Source organism: Anas platyrhynchos, chromosome 7 (genome assembly GCF_047663525.1).
Source record: "Anas platyrhynchos isolate ZD024472 breed Pekin duck chromosome 7, IASCAAS_PekinDuck_T2T, whole genome shotgun sequence".
Taxonomy (NCBI): domain Eukaryota; kingdom Metazoa; phylum Chordata; class Aves; order Anseriformes; family Anatidae; genus Anas; species Anas platyrhynchos.
The window spans coordinates 1,990,205-2,004,731 of record NC_092593.1 but is presented as its reverse complement, the minus strand read 5'-3'; the positions used below and the strand labels follow the sequence as shown (position 1 = coordinate 2,004,731).

General features: G+C 46.7%; 1 long non-coding RNA gene across 2 annotated transcripts; it reads right to left on the bottom strand.

Annotated features, from left to right (window-relative positions):
* Window positions 1-383: 383 nt before the first annotated feature.
* Window positions 384-4,653, bottom strand: LOC119717517 (uncharacterized). Of its 2 annotated transcripts, none has more exons than XR_011810560.1 (3): window positions 4,355-4,653; window positions 1,480-2,490; window positions 384-1,182 (listed from the first exon to the last, which is right to left on the bottom strand). It is a non-coding gene; the product is annotated as an uncharacterized lncRNA (long non-coding RNA). The 2 variants fall into 2 exon arrangements; XR_005267209.2 differs by lacking the exon at window positions 4,355-4,653 and adding an exon at window positions 2,630-3,095.
* Window positions 4,654-14,527: the final 9,874 nt, after the last annotated feature.

Sequence of the window (14,527 nt, the reverse complement as noted above, 5' to 3'; positions counted from 1 at the left end):
TCCAGACAGAACAAGCTAAAAGGCAATAGTAACCATAAGGTGAATACCATCCTTTCGAAGATAGGACTGTGGCACCTATGCAAAGACGTGGGTTTTTGGACATTTTTGCTGGGGCACAAAACCCAGGTAAATCCTGACTCGCCAGGCCTGACCCAAGCACATGCAAGCCCCGTGGCCGAGCTGGCTCCATCCCTGCAGGGCTGGTGTTGGGACGGGGATGCTCCTGCCTCCCCTCTGCTCTGCCGACGTGCTGTGGGGCCAAGCAGAGCTGGGACAGACATCAAAACGTGTCCACGTACATATATACACACGTATATATGGCTTTGGCAACGGGTAGATATTGCCTGGGCAGCTAGTGCTTGTGTAGCAGAGACGTGGTATTTTTAAACTAAAGGAAGAAAGACTTTAAAAAATAATCTTGTTAATAAAAGCTGATTGGTTCCTAACTTAATTAGAGATGGGAACAAGGGAGCCCGAGTGACATCTGTTACTTCTGCCTTCTGCAACGTTTTGTTTTTTCCATGGATGTCACTCAAGGAGAAGCATATTCCTTATCCATTTCTTCTGAGATACAGTTCCAATTCCTTAGCAATTAATACCAGAAATAGCTGTTATGTGAAATGAAGCAAACAGTGACATTTTTTATACTGTAATCTTTTTGTTCATTCCTTTTATTACACAATTTTATTTCCGACTGTTAGTTACAGTGTGCGAAACAAACCTCCTATGTTTGTTTGAATGCTAATGGCTGTGTGCTGGTTCTGCACGTCCATCTGATCTCTGGAAGGGGCCGGGCTGGCAAGGCACGCTGCCACCCGTGGGAGCTGCTGCCTGGGGACACCAGCCCCATCCACAGGAGTGGCTCTGAGGAAGAAGCTGAGGTGGTTTGTCCCCTCCCAGGAAAACCTTGCCCTGTGCCTGAGGCCTGGGTTTGAGAAGGAGAACAGGCATAAAGCAAAGTTGTTGCTGCCTCCTAGGGCAGCCGAAGGGTACCTGGACCTGGAGCATCCCCTGCTCTTTTGCGACTCGCAGGGATGTAGCCAGGGGCTGAAGTGCCCAGCATGTCCCAGGGGCCCCCCACATAGGTGGGAGGAGGCTCTGGGGGAGCTGAGATGGTAAATGGCCGAGCAGGAGCTGGCTCGGGGGGCCGTGAGGGTCGGGTTGTGTCTGCTGGCTCCTGCCCTGAGGAGGAACACAAGAGAAAAGCCTTGAAACTGTTGCTTACACAAAACCACAATAACGCACGGGGGATGCACATGAGAGCAGTAAATACTGTTCTGCAGTTAATTCAACTGCTTAAAGGACTCTTGTGTAAAACAAATCTCATTGCACACAAATCACATTGCATCCCCGACATTACCTGGGCACTTTGTGCTCCACCTTGTAGCCTGCTTTGTACCAGAAACCCTCTTTCTCTCCCTCCCTCATCCCATGCTTTATTTTTGACATGAGACACAAGCTCCCATTGATGACACTTACCATAAATCAGCAGCAGTCGGGAGCAGGGCCCAGGACGGGCTGCAGAAACCTGAGTGCCATTGATCCGCGTGATTACCGCAGGCACCAAGCCTGCCCTTCCTCCCGTCTGGTCGCCATCTGCAGGCTCGGTGTGCCCATCCTCTCATTACTTCCGCAGCCATAAAATGCCTGATTTATTGTATCGGGCTGGGGAAGAAGGCTGTTTAACTCGCCAGTGCCCTGTCTGGGCCCCTGGGTGGGTGTGAGGGCTGGGGACGCAGCCGTGCATGGGGCAGCGCGGTGGGGACTGTGCCAGGCTGTGGGGACAGACGGGAGATAGAGGACAAATCAAAAAGCATTTAGCTCTGTACTATGTACCAAAGGATCTAGCTCTTTACTAAGTACTACAGCAACAGAATTTTACTCTCTGAGCTGTGGGACTGCAAGATTAAACGGGTGCAATAAAGATTCAGGAGAGAGCAGTTGTTTGGGATGTCTCTGCGACCGACCTGCAACTGCCCACGTTTGCATTCCTCACCACCAGGATCTGGCTAAAGGCTGGGAAGGAAGGAAGAAGTTGCATGCTGCCGGTGACACCAAGCTGAGAAGAAGACCAACAAATGCCATGCAAAGAGCAGTGAGCAGCAGAGGGGTGTTAAAAGCCACTCAGGTGACTTTCATTGTGCTGGCTTGAAGTAGTGTGCGTGGAAAACACACCTGAAAGCAGCTCCTGCTCCAGCCCCAGCCTTGTGCTAAAGGGGGGTGTGTTGGCTGCTGTGATGCTTTTGGGTACTAGCTGTGTATTTCTGGTCAAAGCTTGCCCCGAGCATTACTGGGGCTCTCAGAGCAGCACATCTCCACCAGCATCGCACCCAGCAGCGGCTGCCAATGCCTCCGGGACCGCATCTCCAACAGGTTGGGGTGTCCCAGGGGGGTTCAGGAGCACTGCTCATCCGTGACATCACCTGAAAGTTCCTAATCATGTTTAATTGCAGAACCCAGGGAGTACAACACACATCAGATTTGAACGGGCTGTGGAAAGGACAAAAAACATTAGCAGTTGTAACACAGAGCAAGTTACTGCTCCCCCGACAGATATTTAGCCTTCTGTCTTTAAACATATGCAGGAAATATAAAACAATAAAATAAAACATCACGGGAAAGCTGTTACCTTTCAGATCCAAGTATAAATATTTAAAGTCGAGGTGGCTGAAGTTTCGTGGCTCACTGTCAGAAACGGGCTGAGGGAAACCAGCCGGGCTGGCAGCCCCACGGTACGGAACATGTCAGAGGACAGCACCGGGGTGGCTGCGTAAGCTCTTAAACCCAGATGGGTAAATTAATTTATTCTGTGCTTAACGGTGCCTCGGCATGAGCCCAGGTGCTGCTAATCCTGAGGGCAGGCTGCCCACAGCACCAGAGCCGGGGCATTTTCTGGTTTGTCTCTTTGAGTTTATTCCCAGGGGGTTGTGTAGTGAAAGGTGACGATGCACTGCTGGGTTCACTGGAAATTTAAACGTTGGTGTCCAAGAATTTTATTGCAAGCTAATTTTAGTTAAATAGCCTACCTGGAATTCACATGGAAGTGAATGCTTCATAGTTTTCATTTCATAAGAGCTGGAAAATTTGCTGGCTGGGCCATGTCCCCCGTTCAGCTGCAGCCCCAGCAGGGCCCAGCTGCCCCTTGGTGCCGAATGCACCTTTGCTGTGCGACTGGTCTGAGAAATCTCACATGTAAAGTCCACAAAACAAAATTGCTAGTTCAGTCCTTTAACTCACTTTCTGCAGGAATTTATTCATCGTCTCCAGCATAGTGCATCTCAGGGTTAAGATCTCAGAGATAAGCAATCAATATCCTCGTAGTGGGGGCCTGGGGGTTTGGGAATTACCAAGACCCTGGGCTCCCCAGGAGGGTGCGTGTTAGCTAAAAGTGCATTTACAGACACAGCAGCTGGCATCTGTTAGAGGTAAATGGTTTGAAAAAATATCTTTCCGTTCCTCACTCTGCACTATTTGTTTTGATCATGATATAAACAGATAGCTTAATAAAACGCTGAAGTATAGCTGCTGAGACTAATGCCCAGCTGGCAAAATATGTGATCTCTGAAGCAAAATCTGCCACATTTTGAATGCATATATTAAAACTAAGGCTTGCTGGTATGTTTTTATGATGATTAATATTTACAATGCTGTGTTTACAACTCACTATGAAATGAATATCCATTTACTATTTTAAAGTGCTTAATTTTATGAATCATTTCCAGCTACAAACCCAGAATTTAGAGCAGTGCGTAACTTCTGTATAGCTGGAACTCTTTTGCCTATCCATAAATTCAAGCAGTACTTCCCCAAATCCCCATTTCCTTCTTCTCCAGTAAAGCCCAGCCACCACTACATGCCTCAGAGAAAAGTATTGTGTTTTGGTAAACCATCGTAGGGGGATGTGGTTTGCCTTAATGGACTCATTATTTGCAGTGACACCCCTGTCCCCGTGCAGCCCCCTCCTCCCTGTTCAGGTCCCAGTTCTGGGGTTTAATGTTGCTGTGAGCAGAGCTTCCTGGTTAAACCAACCTCCACCTATGCAGTGGGATGGCTGAAAAGCCACACATTTCCATAAAAGCTAGTTTTACTAAAGCCTTTGAGATCCTACATATTAATATTAATATTAATAATAATAATATTTTATTTTATTTTATTTTGCATTTTTCCTCATCCTGCAAGGTAAGGTTTCCTTGGAGAGCACAGTTACCTTTCTGGCAGGAAAAACTGATACTGGAGCATCTTATTTAAAAATAAGGATGGGGTAGGTGGGCTGGGAAATAACAAAGTGACTCATCTATTGCATGAGGAGAGCATTAATTATCTTAAACATTTTTTAAGAGAGGGCTGAACTGACCTTTGGGTGAAGTTGTCCCATCCGTGCCAGTGCCCTTCCACTGCCCAGGACTCCATTTTCTCCAAATTTCTGCCACATTCCTCTGACTGCTTGCAGGGTGAGGTGCTGGTTTCTTCGTGGTGCATGGTGCTTGTGCCATGATTGTAGTGGTTTGCCTCCAGAGCAGCTGGTCACAGCGTGGGGACATTTGAACCTTGCATCTTGAAGGTCTTCTCCAACCTGGGCAAGTCTGTGATTCCATGAAATACAGCAGGGGTTATAGAAGTTGGTGGGTCCAGGGGTAGTTCGTGGGGATTCCAGCTAAATGTGGCACAAAGGAGGTTTGTGCGTGGTGTATTGATGCAGGGACGGGTTGTTCTGGAACAGCTTCTTCAGCCCTTCCATCAACACCACTCTTCCTCCATCAGCGTTACTCCACAGTCCCGATTCCTGTGGTAAAATTGCTAGAAAAGCCGAGCTTGGCCTGAGCCCAGGCTGCCATTAGGCGACGAGGAGGGCTGGAGGAGGCGGCCCTCCTCCTTGTGTCTCGCTAGAGGCAGGACCAGGCCCCTTGCACACGAAGGGCACTGCACCATCACGGCCTGCTGCTGCTGGGTGCTTGGTGGACTGGGTCAGGGGAACCCATGGGGTGCCACATAGGGCTTGCCTCTCACCATCCTGGCATCTCCTGTGGCTGGAATTAAATGCAATGTCCTCTCCTGGGGGACCTCGGCCTAGCCTGGGCGAGATACGAAGCCCCAGGAATTATTTGCCCCTTGCCCCGCCGTACAGAGGTGGGGGTCAGTGCAGGCAGCCCAGGCTTGGCCTCAGCAGGCTCGCTGCAACACAAAACCGCTCACAGAGGGAAGGAGCTGGCTCCTCAGGTGATAATTTCCAGTAATTAATACCTCAGGGACAGCTCTACCCCCTAATAGCATAAGAGCCCAGAAAGCCTGCTAGGGAAGTGCCTTTTTCTCAGGGTAATGCATTTCGTTTCTGCGGGTCATTTTCCTGACAGAAACCAGAAATATTGCCTTGTAACAGAGCAGGGCTCCGAGCCTGGCTCCTCACACACACCTCTGTTTGTTTGCACCTAGCAAAACTGATAAATGTTAAAATAAAAAGCTGCGCCTCGTTTTTTAGCTAATTAATCAATTAAGTGCTCTTTGATTTAATATTTATATAAGGTTCATGGATCAAATCCTGCAACTTGTAACTATAGGTAACTAGGGATCTCTTCTTGCTAGGTGGCCTCTGAATTGGGTGGGAATTCTTATTGCAGGGAGGTGTAAATACAGGTGTTAAGGATTCAGGTGGCATGACTCAAAATGTGAACATCTTCAGGCAGAGCATTCACTCAGCCCTGAGCAAACTCTGCTGTGGCTCCTTCAGAATTGGCTGCAAGCAGCTAATTATGGATCAGCTGGTAAATGACATGCTTTCAAGAGCTGTTCCAGGCCCGAATGCAGGACACAAATAAACTGAAGGAGGGAAAAGGAGCGGAGCCCCTCACTAGCGCGTCTCTGTACATGTGGCTAGTTGTGTTCAAGACTTCGTGTTCTGGGGGAAGCATAAAAATTAGTGCCTGCTGGAAATGTATCAGTTACATTTAGTGGAAGGAAATAAAAAGGCAAACACCGTTCCCCTGGTGCTCCCCCATCCCCTGGTCCTCGCCATGCACACACTGCGCTGGCTGCACCGGGTGAGGCAGGTGGCAGTGAGGGCTGCAACCAAACGGTGCTGTGCCTTACACCCAGAGCCAGTAACAACGTGCTCAACGAGAGCACACAGACAAAGAAAAGTATCAGGAGCCTCATCCCCCCAAAATGAAAATGACAGTTTATAGGAATTATTTCTTTTTATTTTATTTCAAGAAGCTCAATTAAACAAAAGTTTAAAAAGCAAAGCTCTCTGGAATCCACCCCAAAATGCTTTCTAGAGAAAATAATATATTTCAACTGGCTTGACAGCTGTAGCGATCCTTTTGTACTTTATTAGGATAAAGAGTCAGTCTTCTCCATCCATCGTGGAGATTTAATAAAACCTGCTTTCTGTAGCTCAGCGTTTCCTTTGCTTTTCTCTGCTTCTTCGCTTTCTTCTCCAGCTCGTGGCAGAGGGGGAAGCAAGGCACAGCAGTTTTGCAGTTTGCTCCTGCTCTGGGAGCATTTTGCACACTCTCACGACAATGTTCCTGCAAGTATGGGGTGCAGGACTGAGCATGGAGCCTGGCTGCAGGGTGCAGGGGTGGGATGCTGATGCCTTTCCTCCCTGGGATGTTGCAGAGGGAGCAGGGTGAGGGGTCTTGGCTCAGAGCATGTTTGTAGAAGGGAATTGGAGAGAGCTAAAACAGTCCTTTGGCTTTTCTTTTCCTTTACATTACAAGTCTCCCACTCTCACTCTTTTTGCTCATGTTGATTTGGGGGAACACAGGAGGAAGAGAAGGTTTTGTGCCCTCAGCCCAGCTCCCAGCCCCATCCATGGGGGACTCCCAGCTCTGTGCCCAGCCCCCCAGCTCCCAGCTCCATCCTCCAGAGCAGGGATGCTGCAGGAGGTGGGTGCCCAGTGCAGGATGCCAAGCTGGTGCAGAGAGAGGAATCTGGGGAAGAGGAGGAAGGGGATGCTGGACTACACTGCTGGGGCTTGGTCCTGGCAGCACGGCTGTTGCAGCGCTTGCTCGTAACTACCCAGCGAAAAACCTCGATTCTGAGAAGCTAATGAATGCACAGCAGTCTCAGACAAGTACAAAAAGCAGCATCTTGCTTGGCCCCAGGGGAAATTTTCCATTACAGCAGTGGAGACCTCACTTCAGCAGAGCCAGCTTCTGGTTTGCAGGACAGTCTGCGTTAGCAGCACCAGCAGAGTCTGGCCAAGGATGCTGCAAGTGCCCCCCCAGCTCTCATCATGCTCTGTGCATGGTGCTCGCATCCCTGCTTAAAAAATGACAAGGAAGGTGGTTTTTTTCTTCCTTTTTCTTCTTTTTTATTTTTTTTTATTTTTCTTTTTCCCTAAGAATCCCAATAAAGCAGAGCCTGGCTCGGCCCCCCTCCTGTCCGCTGTCCTACACGTGCACCCCCAGCATGCCCATGCAGGCAGGACAGGCACGAGGCAGCCGTGAGGACAGGTTGGCTGCAGCCGGTCGTGCTGACCCCAGCAGTCCTCGTGTCCCCAGGTCAGGATGACAGTAAAACGAGCACAAAGAGCCAGTGTTAACGACTGCTGAAACTGAAAAGGAGGAAAAACCCTCCTGGCTTCCTCCCGCTTTGCTGAATCCAAGTGCAATGAGCAAGCAGTTTTATCTCCAGAGGCAGCATGGAAGTAGTCTGACCCAAACGAGTCTACATTAATACTTTCTTGCATAAAATGTCAAAATGAAACACAGAGTAATTCATATTTATGGGGAATATAAATTGCTTTTTATTTAATCTTGCAAGCATGAGAAAGAAAATTAAATTAATTCCTGAAATCCAGATATAAATAAGTTTTGCTGTATGTATAGTAACTTGCCAGCTATTACTCTAGGAGATTTCTTATATTTTGTCTCTGCTTTATAAGTTGGAAGTCTCAGCAAGATTTGCAATAGAATGGAGGATCTTCCAATCAGACAATGATGTTCTTCTCCAGCTCCAAGGCTAAAAGCGTCCTGCTTTGAAACCCAAAGGGGCTGAGTGGCTCTGGCATCATGGCACCTGCATTACTTTGTCACTGGGAAGATGAGTAGTAATGTGGATTTGTTAAAATCAGGAGAGGATCGGCAGCTTTGAGAATGGAAAGATGAAGGGGCTGCATCATTTACCCTGCCTGTCTTATTTGTGATGAATTTGGGGTTTTTGCACGTGCACCTGTGTGCAGCAGATGACTCTTCCAGGCAGCTGGACTGCTGCTGGCTTTACGTGGTTTCCAGCAAGGATTTCCCATCCCTGTACTGGTGCCCCCAGGCAGCCCCCGGTGCACATGGGTGCAGGGAGGAAAGTCCCGATTGCCCCCAGCATCACCTCCCCTCCCGCCCCCACTGCGGAAAGCACAAAAGCCAAAATCAGTGCTTCCCCTTAGTCCTGCTTCCCTTTGTCAGGTAAAGGCAGTGTTTGATTTGCTTCAAGTTAAAAACAATCCAGATACTATGCTGTAGTGTATATATTACAGTATCTCATTGGAAATTGGAAGAGGAAAGAAGAAGGAGAAGGTGATTTTCAGTCATCCTCTCAATAAAAGACAGAAATTTTAGAAAAAATCATTCTTGTTGTGGGATATGTTGGATGTTGGAGCTCTTTCCATTCTCTAATTATGCTCTTTAGCACAGCCTCTCTATTTAACCTGATGATTATTGCAGCTGAAGAAGATATACCGATGTGTGAACTTTTTAAAGCTTGGAGTTTTGTTTATGAACAAGGTGGAATCACAGAATCATTTTGGGTTGGAAAAGACCCTTAAGATCATCAAGTCCAGCCATCACCTAACGCTCCCAAGTCCATCACTAAACCACATCCCTAAGTGCCACATCCACACATCTCTTAAATACCTCCAGGGATGGGGACTCTGGGCAGCCCATTCCAACCCCAATCCCCCCTCTCCATGAAGAAATTCTTCCTGATCTCCGAGCTAAACCACCCCTGGCACCGCTTGGGGCCCCGCAGCACCCCGCTGAGCCGGCCCTTCCTTCGCGGGCGGTGAGCGGTGCTTCCTGCTGTGTGCGCCGTCCCAAATTGCTATCAATCAATTCAAGGCACAAACAAAGCAATTAAAAATCAATAGCTATGCAGCTATTAGAGAGCAAGATTTCATTAGGGTTAATAATCGCAGGAATTAGGGAACTAATCAGCCCTGGTGATCTCCAGGAGAAGCCATTGCAGGCTCTGCATCGAGCCTGCCCACAGACCTCAGTTACTGTGCCAAACGCTTAGAATAAATGACTAGATGTTATTTTGTAACTAATGGTCATGATAATGACCAAAAATCAGGCTTGTAGCTAATATCTTACTTGTGTACTTGGCAATAATCCTACTTTCTGGAGGATAAATAGGAGCAGTGTGCTGTGCGGGGAAGGCTCGTCCTCTGTTTCTCTGTGCCTGAAGAGACCATTATTTTTTTCCATAAAACCAGCTTGCAGGCACTTACATCCTTGTAAATTCACTTTGGTAGCTTTTGTCTCTGGGTCACAACCCAGCAGCTGATATCCCTGTGGCCCCATTCCAGGGTACCCACCAGGCGAGCTCTGCCCTCTCCCCATAAAATCCAGCCAGTGTTTGGGTCATTTCTTTTTTCTCTGCAAGTTGAGCAGGTCCTTGGAGACTGCTAAAAGTCTTAGCAAAACATCCTAATCACCCAGAAATCAGGAGGAGCCTTCTGGGTGTGCTGCCACTAATCAGTCCATTTGCTGCAGGCACGACTCATTCTGCTCCTTAATTCAATACAGCAGATGCAAACCCATTTCTGCTCCACTCCGCATCGCTGCTGGGTGGGTCATCACGAGCCCACCGTGCACCACAAACACGAGGACGGTGCTGCCACTTTTCCCTGTAATATTATATTCTGCTCATAGGTGCCCCAGGAGCTGGTGCTGGGGGCAGAGAGGTGAATTATTCGTGCCCTTCAGTGGGTGTGATGAAGGGTGATGGATGTGTGGCTTTGCAAACCCTGCCAGTAGCAGCAATGCAGATGTTTGCCCACCTTGAATGAATACCAGCTCCTCCTGAGCTATGCACAGGGTGGTCGGTGGGACATGTGCACCCTGCTCCGTGCAGAGCTGTTCCTGTAAATCTTTCATGGCAATATCACTGGTTGACTCCTCAGGCACCCCAAAGCAGCAGGAAGATGGTGAGAATCCATGATGGACCAGAGCGAGGTGATCTGAGGGCTATCTGTGTAAGTGGTATGCATGCAAGACAAAATATGAGTAGTGAGATGAGGTGAGGAGACAGAAATTAAGGTCTGAATATGAAGAAAAGATTTGTGGTCAAAGCCCTGATGAGAAGGTTAAAGGGATGACTTAGCAGTATGAAGCCTGTTGTGGTTTTCTGTTAATTGATGTAAAAATATTCCCTTCATCTCTTTTTACAGATCCTGACTAACTAACTTTCTGGGAACCTCTGGGGTTGTGGCATGCTCCCTGGTGCTGCTGTAAGTTCCAGGAAATGTGCTGGGATATCCAGAAAAAAAATCTGTTTATTTATAGCATCCGACATGAAGAATACCAGTAGAGATATTGACAAAAGGCACAGATCAAGGATAGGAAAATAAATAAAAGGGCATGTTAATGTAGGCTTATCTCCAATAGTACTGGTGAGCTTTGGTATTGCTCTGGCTCTGCCAGTCATTTTCCAAGCTTACCATGTAGGGTTTTTAATTATATCTAATGACAAAGTAGCCAATCAAATCTAGACACTTTTTTTTTTTTCCTTTTAATTGAAGTTAGCTAGAGAGCTCATTTTAAAACATCACATAAGAAGTCTGAGATTTAATACGTGCTTCTGAAAAATAGCAATTGACGTTGGCTTTACTTCTCAGCTGGCAAAGGCGTGGAGCCAAGAAAACCTCATCCATGCCATGTAATGACAAAACCAGGCCAGGGCTCTTCACTGGGGTGGGCTCGTGCTCGAGGTCAAGGCACTTGTGGTGTCACCAGGGCTGTCCCACCAGGGCTCAGTGCTCAACGATGCCCCATCTCCTCAGCCGTGAGTTCTGCCTTCTCCTTCGATGTAAGAAAGGAATGTGAGGTCCTTGTGTAATTCTATTAATTAATCTCCTGCATCAGCTCTTTTTTTCCATTGAGTCATACTGAAGGAATGCAAAAGCAATGCGAAAAGGTGATCACTTCCAAGCAGCTGGTGTTCTTGAAAAGACAACATGGGGACAGTCTGACAACTTATTCATAAGAAATAATCATCTTTAGTAAGCCCTGGTCAAGGGTTTGTACCAGCTAATGTGCATCTGTGTTTGGGAAATGATCTGCTCAGAGCCTCCCTCCAGGAACACGAGCCCTCAGTGCAGGCATCAGACTGAGCTCCATCTCCTTCAGAAGTGATCAGCCCCGTTCTTCTGTGGCATGACCAGATCTGATTAGGAGCACCTGGAGCACTGCTTCAGCTCCTCTGACACCGTTTGTCTCTGAATACACAGCACCGAGCTGCTTCCATTAGCTGCTGTTTGTGGCAGGAGACAAGTGCACGTGTTTTCTCATTGGGCTTGTAGCAGGAATTTACACATACAAGTCATGTAAGAGATGCAAGAAGACCATTTCTACTTAAAACTGACAGGCAGAAATAAATTATGCACATACTTCAATTCAGGTAATTACAGACATGAAAATGCAGATCTTTTTGTGTAGGAAACACTAGTTATATGCCACCTTTTTGTTACTGAATTTGTCAGTTTTACATTTTTGCTGTGATCTTAGCGATTAAAAAAAATTGCTAGCGAACAACTCACCCGTCCCCTTACTACAACAGCTGAGCAAGATATGTCTCGTGTGCCAGACAAGCTCCATATGACAGCCATGGGGCAGCCGGCTCAGCCTTCAGGCAGGAACCACCTCGGGCTCGTCTGGCTTGGGTCAACACAACTCTTCCCAGGTCTGCCCTTGGCTCTTAGGGCCTCTTTATTCTGAATAAATCAGAGTGAAAACGTGCACCGATGTAAACAGGGAACAATCCAGTCCAAGTCCACCAGACTTTTAAAATGCTCAGAGATTCGTATATGTTTGCATGCTTTTTTTTTTTTTTTTTTTTTTTTTTTCTCCAGATGCAGCCCTTTGATTTCAAATTATAATAAGGTGACCCGATCTTAATTGAACTAACCTTTATAGATCAGTTGATAGGCTTAAATATTTGCCTATATTAGCAGAGAGAAGGTAACCAAAGTCTTTTGCATAGTTACAATTGCCAAGGAAACCACTCTGCTGGTATCCACGTTGGGCATTTCGTCTGCTCCTGTGTGTGGCTGTTGGAAACCTGTCTGATTATAAGAAAAATGCTTCCAGTCTGACTAGATGTCTAGTCAATGGCTGCGTAATTTTCTATCAGTTCATCCATGAGCTGCTGCTGTTCTGCTAAAGTTTGTGGAGTCACAAGCTGTCATTTCTAAAAAAGGTACACAGGCAAATGTGGAATGGGACCCTTGATGGGAAACTGTGAATTAAATTTGTCTGTATTCAGAGTGTTTTCCAGGCATCTCATAGTTTTTCCGAAACAACCTTTTAACTATGTGATTTATTTTAGTCTTTATTTTTAACTAGGTCCGTCTTTAAGGATTTCTGCTGCTTGAAACACGCAACCAAATCAAACACGTTCTAACAAAGACTAATTGGACTCTGTTTAAAAAGAAGTGTTTTGCCTGGAAAAGCAGTTTTCTGAAACTGAGCAACGTGCTTAAATGAGTAGTGACACAAAGCTCTACACAATTCCTAACTCAGAAGTTCTCTGGGGATTACACATGCACTTTAATAAAGATATATCAAAATTAAGCACTAATCTAAGAGGCAGCCTCATTCTCAGTGCTTGTTTTGGGACCAGCCTGTCCCTTTTCAGGCGAGGGTGATGGACAGAGCCTGGACCGTGGGCACATACTGATGGACGTGCTCTGATTTCAGTGCTCTTCACAGACACCTCGATTTTCACTCCTGTCTCCACGTGTGCTAATGAGTTGTGCTTTGAATCAACTTCTGATCTGTGTTTTTTAATCCAGCTCGGAGCAGGCTGTCTGTGGGGCTTTGTGCTGGAGAGCCAGTATAATTATTGCAGGGAGGTTTTCGGAAAGCTGTGCTCGCAGCAGAGATAGCATCTCCATTCCTCTCTCGGTGCTAATCAGTTTATGTGAGCCTGCCTTATGCACAGCTTTCTGACCATGCCAAATTCTTCCGAAACAAACACTTCATCCATGGTTATCAGACAGCAACATGCCTGAGAAATTACATTACACTCAGCAAAAAGCCTCCGAAAGCACGGATTTGCCACCTCTTTCCCTCAGAGAGCTGGACAATAGCGGATTTTTGTTATTGTTCATTTTTCTTCTGTCATAAGATCTATCTTTTATTTTTCCCTTCTATATCCTGGACAATTTCAAATCCTTTTCCGTAGGCCACACAATAATAGCTTATTTTTCAGTTTAAAATGAAATATGACTAAAGTCTCCAGTCCACAGGCTGCCTGCCCCAAACCTCCTTGTTTTCCTCTTATTTTTATTTTCCCTATTTTAACACAATTCAGATAGTAGCCGTAGAAGCTTAATCTGCATGTTCAGAAACTGGAGAAAAATACCTGGCAGGTGCTGGCCTGGCACCATGGCCTGCCAGCACCCAGGCTCTATTTGCAGAGAACAGTAGCTCTCTTATCCCAAGAATGAAATTAAAAAAAAAATATATATAATAAAAATAAAATAATAATCATAAAAAAGAAATGTAAAAATTACTTAAAAAAAAAATCTTTCTATATAATTTAGAGGAGAAATGCACTTTTCTTCCCACTGGGAGGATAGGGAAGGTTACTGAGCAGGACTGTGCTCTTCATCACCCAGTCCTCACGGGGCAGGCGTTGTTTCCAGGCTGGAGATACCGACCTTTGTGCCCCAAGGCAGCAGTGACCTCCCTCCCACACGTGGGCTGCCGGAGCCATCGGTCACTTGCTCTTTTTCCAGCAAATACAGGGCGCAGGGTGGGTCTGGGCATCTCACAAGAGGAGAAAAAAAGAATTAGAGGAGGACGATGTTTTTGCTGTATCGGCATAAAAGACACTGCATGCACTCTCCTAGATCTTGACTTTCTCACGAGCAATTAGAACTCAACATGACAACCTGTTGGGCAAAGAGTTCAGCTCTTAAGCTTTTCTATGGCTGAGGTCCATAGCAATTCCAACCTGGCCAAGCACTCAGGGGGAGAAACACAATTACAATGGCGTGGCAGGCGCCCTGTCCCTTTGGTAAGGGAAAGGTCCTTTTTCCTACACCACTGTCCGAAACTGTAAGACCCTTTGCAGTTGAAGGAAAAAGCTGTGCCGTTCTCAGAAACAGTCCATTTATTTATTCCTACCTAAACTGCTAGAGACCAACTAAATAATGCTATGCTGCGGACAGGGGCAGAATATATCTTGCTCTCAAGGGTTTGCATTAGTGGCCACCAGGCTCATGAAGAATGGTGGCATTGCCCGAAATGGTAGGATGGTATTTTCAAAAGCATCAAGGAGGCTGATGACAAATTTCCCTAGCACT